The following is a 10,751-nucleotide window of genomic DNA, read 5'->3' on the forward strand; positions in this document are numbered from 1 at the left end:
CAGAGTGGAAACACGGGGGTGGGAGCATCATGCTGTGGAGCTAGTATTGGTTTAATTTTGTTTTAGAGACATAAAAACTTAAAGGGCCTGTCAGAGTAAACGTATAGATGTTACCTTTGGCTCACAAAAGAACACATTATTATTGACATATTGGTTATTTTTCCTACCAGGAAGTAAGACGCTTTGATCTTTATGGCTCCTTTTAGAAAGGATCAAAACACCGCTTTGGGCTTGTTTATAGTGAGGAATGAACATTTTAATACACTTAAAAGCCCCAAAAAGGTTGATTTTGCATGAAATAGACCCTTTAAAACAAATGTCTTGAACAACTTCCCATTAAACAAACAAACAAAATAAATGAAGTGGTGATAAAGTTCACAATTTCCCAGAATTACAGTCGGTTTTCCAACTTTTAATGAAAGATTCCGTCTTTCATTTTGCAGAAAAGCATATACATTTTTTAAACTTTTTACTATTTCAGAGAACAAACTAAAAAAAAAAAACTCGTTTTAACCCTCTCAGGGGTGATGTGATTATTTTCCCCAAATATCAAATTTTTTCTGTTATTAAAGCTGAATTTGTATGTTTGAGTGTAAGCTGAAGTGTTTGAGAACCCTTTAAATATTTAAATAGGATAAAAAAAAGATCTTGTAGGTTTCCTTCAGTGGTGAGCAGGTTCTGAAGCTCCAAGCCCACTGCAAGTGGTTTCAGAACCAGAATCTGCTCCTCTGGTGGAGCTGTAGGTCTCAGTCGAGCTTTAAGGCCAAGTCACCACTAGAGGGAGCTATTATTTTTCATAAATTCCTTCTCTTTACTTTTGATGGATGTATTCACCTTTAAAACATTTAAAGCCTTTTTAGGATCAGAATAACTCATTCAGATTTTAGGTTTATAATTGACTCCTGGTTACATGAACTGGTTTATTGTTTCCTCTGGTCAGTGAAATCATGTTGCAGTGATTTTTGTTCCACATGAGACTGAAGCAGCACATCCTCTAACTTTATTAAAAGAGCTCGGACCATCTCTCTCCATAGAACGAGCCTCAGGTCCAAGTCGAGCGGTTCTGGTTCAGCAAACCACAGGCCATTAACACTCCAGTACAGATAAGACCCCCCCACCCCCCAGTGTTTCCAAACGAGAAAACAATTAGATCATTTCTATAATTCATGGGTGCGGCCGGGGCCTGGGGCCCACAGAGACTCAGAGTGCCTGAAGTGCTCCATGCGCTGGCGGCACAGAGCCGGCTCGGCCCGCTCCACGGGGGCTGAGGTGTGGGCAGGTGATGTGAGCAGGCCATTATGGAGCATTAAAGATTTATGGATCTGTGGCGCTTCACCTGAAGGAGGGGCTGCCATTCCGCCGAGGATCCTCGCTTCAACCACGCTCTCTCACCGACAGCTCTGTGATTGAGGAGCTGACGGGTCGACACCCCAGTCAGGATCTGTTCAGGGAGCCCGGATGATGCAAGAAACCTCTGGCTTTTTATTAAGTCTGGATGAGGAGGAGATTTAAAAGATGAAAAGATCAACCGGACTCTGGATGATCACAAGTATCTTCAGGTTTTGATGGTTAAATGCTGCAGACAGCAGCATCATCAAGAGGAGCCAACATCCTTTTCACAGAGGAGCCTGTCCTAATCACTCAAATCAATCTTTCATGTTTAAAGACCCACTCCGATCATTTCTGAAAAATATTTTTTAAATTATGATTACCGGTATGCTGTTTTTTTGTGCATAATCCAAAAACTTGTTGCTTTCAAGGATGTAGTTTCATTAGAAATGCACCCCTGAGTTGCTGGGCCCTCTTTCCCATCATCCATCTGTTTACCCTTTCTCCCCTCACACTGCAACCTAACATTACCGGTACTACAAAAATGGCGAGCAACATCAGAGCGTCCCGCTCCGTGCAGCTTTGATCCAGATTCTAGCTCGGATTAGGAAAACAAAGTCTTACATGAAACTAGACCGTCTACAAGTGAATAAATCAGAGTGGATCAGGGAGCTTGTTGTCCGCCTCGTGTATTTTAAACACCGCAAATACTATCTTCAAGTGTCGTTTTTTTATCTGCTCCTATTTCACAACAATTTGAATAAAGAAATGCATAGAGATGCAATTTTAAGCTCAATTTTCTTCATATATGTTCAGAAAAATGCTACAAAAACACCATTTTATCCAAATATTTACAGGTGTTGGTGTTTGACCTCTATAAGCTTTAACTTCAGTCTCTTGTTGCTTACCATGTGACCATAAGGAAAACTGGGATGTAAATATCCATGGTGGACTGGTGTTTCCTCTGATAAAGACGCTCTGGACCTTCACTCATAATTAGCTGAATTCAACTATTCTTTTCAAGGCAGTCCCGTTATTTCTGGGTCATTTCACAAAGTAGGATCCTTTCTTTCCAGACAGGAGAACTGGGACAGTCGGAGGATAAATCCAGCAGCTGAAAAGGCCTGGAAACACCGCCTGCGGTTGCCGTGGGTACTGGAAGGTTTTTGGTCCGTTCGAACCACCTGTTCTGGTATAAAAGCCCTCATCATGAAACTCCTGCTGCAGTTTTCATGAATGTCAGTGTTGTGGCCCACCAAAAATAAAAAATAAAAAGCCCAGGAAAAACAGAACCACCGCAGCAAAAGAATAAGCATAAGGAGTCAGGAACATATTATTGTTGCACTTTTTTATAGATCTGGAAAAAAAGTAAATATAAATATATGAAGAACCAAAAGAGTTGAAAACCAGACAAAGAAACAAAAGCAGGAGGATGGAGGACGCAGATGACCAGAAAACGGAACAACAAAAGCCTGTTACTCTGACAAACCACGAGGAAGAATATTAACAGAAACCATGAAACAACCACAAACCATCACACTTCCTCCTCCATGTTTGACTGTCACATACTTCAAAGCCATCCTTTTACCTCTGAGCATGTGCACAGATGAACCATCCACCTTTAATTTTCTTGGTATTTCCTGGCTCTGGATTCCCTTTGGTTTCTAAGTGACTTTTGATTTTTTTTTTTTTTAATATTTATACTGACATCTTAACTTTCTTTTCAGTTTTTCCTGAAGAAAATAATTTTTTTATGTTAAAATAATCAAACTCTATCTTTTCCTGTTACAACAAGCTACTTTCATGAGGTTGTGGTTCCAACTTGTGTTCCACCACATCTGAATGCAGACAGGAGGTAAGAATATTAAAAAGTTGGAACATCTGTTTCAATACAAGCAGCTGGAGTGAGCTTCTTCCACCGGGTGTCTGGGAGTTCCCTTAAGCTACGTTCACACAGGGCATGTGGCGCAGTCATACAGCCACTGATGTTTACACTGGATCATGAGGGAGGGGCTTCTTCTTGATTTTCTACTGTGTACTAGCGTATGTCCACCATCTACAGTTGGAAAAGTCAAATCAAAGACTTTTCCTTTCCCAGCTCTATTCTGATATATAAAATACTTGATGTCCTTTAATACCAGCATATTAATAATTCCTCCTTCGTGATCGAGTTTCAATCAGTTGGCACATCATTCATAGGTCATTACCAGATTTGATTCCCTTATAAGTTCAACCTAGTTAAACTTTTGTACGTAGAGCTAAAAAACATGGTTAAGTGAACTTGAGCGTTCTGAACATGGAAGCCAAAAGCCTTGTGTGTTAACATTGTCTTTTAATTAGAAATGGCCACTGGCATGCGTGTTCTGACCACTCATTTTATACGTAGAGCCTGAGAACGGTCGTAAAAACATGCATAGCTACTCATAAACGTGGGACTTTTGAAGCCTGAAACACACATTTACAAGTCTTTTCATTGGAAGTGGCCTCTTGAATGCACATTCAATGGACACGCATTGTGTACTTCTAGCCCAAAAATGGTTGTAAAAATGTATGTATGCAATGTGCATTTGTGTACTTACATGGACTTTTCAATGGAAGTGTCCTCCTAAATGCTTGTCCAATCGCTTAGACTACTGCCCCACGACCCAGTTCTGGATAAAGAAGATGGAAGGATGGATGGATCATCCCTGGGAGGGACTTCTGAGGCTTGATCAACCTTTTACTGTACATTAACAATTTCCTTTCAGTTTTGTAGCATTTTCATTTTTGTGATTTCTAAAACCGTGAGTTTTCACTGCGGCAGGTTAAACTCAGGAGTGCAGATTTCCCAGCTCCTGCAGGCCCCCTCACTTCCTGCGCTCCTCATGTGATCAAAGATGGCAGCGTCACCTCTGAGCGAGCGTAGCCCCCGTCCTGTCGCCGGGGTGAGTCATGTGCCTGCACCCGGAGCCATCCTTCCTGCAGACGTGCCGTCGTTAGCAGCAGAGCCGGGCTGTGCTCCTGCATGCACGGCGGCGCTGAGCAAGCGTGTAAGTATTCCAAACGTCAGGCCGGCTCCTCGTCGTTATTAATGAGCTTCAGGCTGCAGGAGTGGATCATTTTGCATGGAAATTCAATGCATTTTAAATAGCAGTGGATCAACATTCCAGGCCAGGATTTACATAAGGTAATTGCAGGATGCTGAAAGCACCTTCTAGCTGGCAATAGATTTTTTTTTCTCCTCGGTTCTACCTTCAGTAATACAATCAAGTCCATTAAGTAGGCAATAAATACAAGGCAAGACTGTATCAGCGCTCCGTGACAGATAATGGCCCTCCTCCAGAATACCTATTTATTTACTTTTGGACAGTTACAGCTGCTGCTGCGGCGGACGCGCACACCTCTGCAGTCTGAGGCAGCATCCTCCGACAGGCTCTTCTGCTGTCAGAGAGAACGAAGACGAGGAGAATGAAGATAAGACGTGGAGACGCACGTCTGAACCTGCGCTCACAGAGCAAGCTCAAGAGACCACTCCCAATGAAGACTCGATGTCTGTCAGGCTTCTGCACTCTAAATCCTCGAGTTCACTCGTCACGATACAAGTTTCTGCTTTTGGGTTCTACGTACAAAATGAGTAACTATTGAACCAAAGGTAAAGGAAAACTTTGACCAATTAGGAACTCAGATTTGGTGGTGTTGTACAGATATATTCCCTTTTCACTCTTAGAAGGGCCAACTGTTTGAGAATTGATCATGACGGAGAAATTAATAATTGCAGTTTGTGCCAAAATTCTATGACTTCAAGACTTTCATATATGGGAATAGAGCTTTTAAAGAAAAAGTCTGGAGCAAGATTTGCACCGCAACTCGTCATATATGGATGTATGGTTTGGGCCCCCTCCGCGCCACTTTTTGATCTTTTTGGGTGTCCCCAACTTTTCGCTTTATGACGTGCTGGTTTTTCCCATTAAATCACAGGCCCCCAACCCGCCTCGTGTCTCAGTACTGGACCAGTACTGGGACACGGGGCGGGTTGGGGGCCTGTGATTTAATGGGAACAGTTAGCACGTCAAAAATTGGGGACACCCAAAAAGTGATGTGGAGGGGCCCAAACCCAACTAATTCTCACTCTCAACTCAACAAATATAGACAGATGGTTTGTGCTCCCTCTGTGTCACTTTGTGGCGTTTTGGGTGTCCCCAATTTTTTCATGTGTTGGCTGTTCCCATTAAATCAGGGGTCCCCAACTCTCAGAACGCTGGACCGAACGCTTTAATGGAACGGGTGCCAGGTATGTATGTTACTGTATGCGTTTTTTCTCTGTCTGTGGTCCGATACCAATTGGCCTTTGGACAGGTACCAGTTTGCAGCCTGGTTGTTGGGGACCTCTGATTAATTACGAACAGCTGGCACGTCAAAAATTGAGGACACCAAATATGTCAAAAAGTGATCTGGAGGGGGCCCCTCCGCATCACTTTTTGACATTTTGGGTGTTCTCAAAAGGTCATTTTTAGACGACCTGACTGCTCCTATTAAATCAGAACACTCCCCAACCTTTGGGAGGTGGTACCGGACACGTTAATGAACCAGTACCGGTCCGCGTCCCGAGGGTTGAGGACTCCTGATTAGCGTTTGCATTTTTTCTTTCTCTGTTGTTCGGTACCAAACGGTCCTTGGACTGGTACCAGTTCGCAGCTTGGAAGTTTAGGACCCAGATAGCAACAGTCCAGTGTGAACACCATGTGCTAAAAGCGCACTGAGTGCGTTCCTGAACACGTGACACTTGTCCGTCTGGTGTGTACGCATGTGACTCACCTTCGCCCTCAAACACGTTCAATCAGCTGCTTCTAGTGAGTGGCCTTTCGGGCTTCCACGATTAACTTTACTTAATGTTTACCAATCAGGAACTCTGATTTGGTTGTGATGTATAGATGGTATACTTTGAAAATAAATATAGTTTGTGCCTGACAAGAATTCTTTGAGTCTAAGTCTTTCATATATCGGAATAGAGATGTCAAAGAAAAAGAATCGCAAGATTTGCACCACTTTGACATGTCACACCAAACCTCTTCCATCTGGAGACATACAGACATAAAGGAAGGCCCTCCCTGATAGTCCAGTGTGAACACCATTGGTAAATGTGTGTTCTTGAACACGCAGAAAAGCTGGACCAGACCTGGATGAGGAGGTGCAGAATCTGGATGGAGTTGTGAGGCGGAGTCTGTGATGAGAGCTGACAGGGAGACAAAGGAGGATCTACTGTAGGTGCTTCGGTTAATCTAAAGAGTTTGGGGGGGGTTGCTCTTCTGTCTCATTAGCATCGTTGGCTCTGAAGCTGTCGGCTGACAGAGTCTGGAGCCTGCAATTAGGACATTCCATCCTCAGCCTTTGCCGAGCCCCTCCACCAAAACGCTGCTTCAACAAATCACAAACAAGATTTCAATGAATGGATCAGAAGCTTCAGGCGAGGACGGGATCTGTAACTCTGATTTAAAGTTCTGCTGCTCCCACTGCAGGTAGAGAGGAGGTGGGGGTTGGACCGGGTTGCCAGCTCCTTCATAAGCTCATTGGTTTTGCTCCTGTGCCAACGTCTTACTTAATTAGCCGGCACATTTTTACGGCATAAATCGCTTTTACATCAGTGCCAGCAGAGCGCAGCGCGAAGTGGGTCGATCATATATTACTCTGATCCTCCTCTGGCGCAGCTCGAGCCGTACATTACATCTGAATTTGTCGAGGAGCCCGGGGCCCCCGGCATCATTCTTCTTTGTCGGGCTGTCAGCGATAATCTCTCCCCAGGGGTCTCGCATCAGCTCGCTCTTTTCTTTTCCCGCCGCTGCCCCCAGATGGGATGAGTAAGGGGGACGCGGGGGGATCGAGGCGAGCCAGGAGGGCACCCACACATCCCTCGCATCCCGCTCACCCAGCAGGTGAACCTGCCCACCTCTCTGCCATCATCAGACCTGTTTCATAAGCTCCCCGCCAAGGTTTCAGGACGCCGCGCTTCCCAGAATCTGATTCCTGGATTTCATCAGGAAGGGAAACATCTGACGGAGAATGAAGTTTCTCAGAGAAATGTGTGTAGAAGATGGATGAAGTGAAGCTGACGCCCACCTTGGGTTTGTGCTGGGCTTTTTCACGTCAATATGACGATCATAAAGGTCAGAACCTTAAACATTTCAGTCTTTCTAAGTGAAAAAACACATCATTGACCAAAGTCATCACCACCTTAGCAAAAGCTGAGTCTTAAGAAAGTAAAAAGATTCCTGTTTTAAGAAAAAAATAGCCTGTTTTGTGTCTTGCAAGAAAAAGTTTTTTTTTTTTTTTTTCATTTTTCTTCATTAAAAGAAAAACATGCAAAACAACCTCGAGGTTTAAGTCTGCCCCTTTTAACATTTTTTTTAAAGTGCTATACAAATAAAGTTTGATTTGATTTGATTTATAAGTAAATTTTTTCAAAAAGACAGTTATTCATTTCCGTTGTGATTCACTTCCATTGTGTTCTGGCATTTTACGTCATGCTTCGGCTTTTGCCGTCGTGTTTTCAGCTTTTGTCATTGTGCTTCAGTTTTTGTTGTTGTGTTGTTGGTTTTTGTCGTGGGGTTGTTGACTTATGTCATCATGTTGTTGGTTTTTGTCGTCATTCTTCAGCTTTTGCCGTCGTGTTGTCGGGTTTTTTCGTCATGCTTCAGTCTTTGTTTCGTGGTGTTGTAGCCTTTGTTGTTGTCTTGTCTGCTTTTGTTGTCATGCATCGCTTTTTTCATTGTGTTGTCACTTTTTGCTGTCATGCTTCAGCTTTCATCGTGGTGTTGTTGTCTTTTGTCGTCATGTTGTTGTTTTTTGTTGTCATACTTCGCCTTTTGTCGTCATGCATCGCCTTTTTTTGTTGTGTTGTCAGTTTTTGCTGTCATGCTTCAGCTTTCATCAGGGTGTTGTCGCCTTTTGTCGTCCTGTTGTTGGTTTTTGTTGTCGCACTTCGCCTTTTGTCGTCATGTCATCGGCTTTTATCGTCCTTTTTGTGGCTTTTGTTGTCGTGCTCCTCCTTTTTGTAGTCATGTTCTCAGCTTTTATCGTCTTGTTGTGGCTTTTGTTGTCGTGCTTCAACTTTTGTCGTTGTGCTTCGCCTTTTGTCGTTATGTTGTCGGCTTTTATCGTCTTGTTGTGGTTTTTGTCGTCGCGCTTCGCCTTTTGTCATCTTGTTGTCGACCTCTGTTGTCGTGCTTCAACTTTTGTCGTCTTGTTGTCGACCTCTGTTGTCATGCTTCAACTTTTGTCGTTGTGCTTCGCCTTTTGTCGTTATGTTGTCGGCTTTTATCGTCTTGTTGTGGCTTTTGTCGTCGCGCTTCGCCTTTTGTCATCTTGTTGTCGACCTCTGTTGTCGTGCTTTGCCTTTTGTCGTCTTATTGTTGGCTTTTATTGTCGTGCTGTCGGCTTTTATCTTCTTGTTGTGGCTTTTGTTATCACACTTCAGCCTTTGTTGTTGTGTTTCCGCTTTTGTCGTTGCATTGTTTCTTTGTGAGCTGTGTTGGCCTTTGTAATTTTTCATTTGTTAAAACTTTTACTCATAAAGTTTTCATCATCAGAACACTCATAAATAGTCTTGATACAATATTCATATTTATGAGATTTTTACTTCAGGAAATAGGTCAGACCATATTTGTTGTTTCTTTTTTTTTTTTTTTTTAGTGAACATGTTGTCTGAATTGCCGTTAAAATCCAGGACACTAGATCGTCCCACACTACTAGTAGCAGTGTAGAGAAGACAATATTCATCCTGTCATGCTGCGTCATCACACTAAATGTTTTCTTTCCTTCACTTTTGAATCACTAGTGTAAGCACCGTTCAAGCTACATTCAGCAATGTTTGATATGAACAGCCCTTTATTTTATCAGTCATACTTTTAGAACCTTTTTGGTTAAAGCACATTCAGTCCATGTTTTTTCATATTCTGAAAATTACTGTGAAAAAATTACTTACTATGAAAACAAGACATTATTGACTCCTGCTACATGGTTTTCTACATGAGTGGAGTGAGGGGGTCTTTTTTTTTGTTAATATCACTATAATAACTGACAAAGTTTAGGAAATCACCAAAATATGTCTTAATTTCTTAACTTTTTGCTTATTTAAATAGATGTTTGTTTGTTCTTGTTTTAGGGGATGTTTTTGCAATATGAGGTGACACAGTCAGTCCAGAAATTACAGATAAAAGTCGAGATCATGTGACCGAGGGAGTGTTTTCTGTCTCTACATTGTGCTAAACCTCATTGTGGTGAAAAGGCCCCAGAACTCCCTGCACTTCAGCCCGTGTGAGTCTGTCTGTCACAACCTCAGCAGAAAGTGTCTGGAATATCCCTTCACTGATAAGGAACACTACAATGTACAATGTGAAAATGGGTTGATACGGAAAATAATCCAATGTTTAGACTTCATCCTAACAAGAAAAGTAAAAAGTATTTTTCCTAATCACAAAACCTAAGTAAATATTGGCTTTTAAAAACCTAAAAATAGGTTGAACAACTACGACAGAAGAAAAAACAAAAAAAAGACACGTTTGACCATTGTTAGCATGTTTTCCTTTTCCAATAATCAACCCGTACATCTATTTTCTCACCAAATCCCATTTGGAATCATGGAGATGCTGGAGCCTATCAACATGCAGTCTGTGGAGGCAGTATTATGATCTGGGATGTTTTTATCGTATATTTGTGTATTTTTGTGCTTGTATCCGACAAGTGAAGCTCATGAATCTCCACATCAGCCTCACAGGGATGTGTGTGGTGGGGGGGCCGATTCCTCTGATGTGAAGAGTCCTCTGCAGTGCCCCCCCTCTGCCACTGGGGTGCAGTGAAGTACATAGAGTGCCCCCCCCACCACCACCACCACCACCAAAGCTCCGGCGACCCAGATGCATTCCTGCTCCAGGCTGTGCTGTTTGTTCTCTGTGGATTACCTTCCCCATACGACCCCCCCCACGTTTCCCACCTCCACACGGGGAAGGAAAAACAAGTCGAGATGCTCGACTCCCCCCCCCTGCATAAAAGTCATCCACACTGATTCATCTACTGCCAGCCTCTTTGTTTTTTTTTCTGCCTCTTTAAGACTTTTAGAGAATTAGGGGGGGTTAAGGAAAGGGGGGGCCGACTGAGGACCCCGTGTTGGTGAACAGGTTTGTTGTCCACCCCCCCTCTGCCCCCCTGGTGATGAAGTGGAGCCTAATTGATTTGTCGATGTGGGGCCATCTGGCACAGAAGGATGGGGCTCAACCCGCTCTCCTTCCTGGGGTGGGGGGGTGGGAGGGGGTCGCGTGTTGAATTACACACACATGACCCGCGCCTTCCATGAGATCTCTGCGACACGTCTTTGTCTGACTTCCTTCGATGGTTGTGAGGACAGCGGGGTCGCTTCCTCCCACGTATGAGTGCTGGGGAGGGGGGGTGTT

Source organism: Oryzias melastigma, linkage group LG20 (assembly GCF_002922805.2).
Source record: "Oryzias melastigma strain HK-1 linkage group LG20, ASM292280v2, whole genome shotgun sequence".
Lineage (NCBI taxonomy): Eukaryota > Metazoa > Chordata > Actinopteri > Beloniformes > Adrianichthyidae > Oryzias > Oryzias melastigma.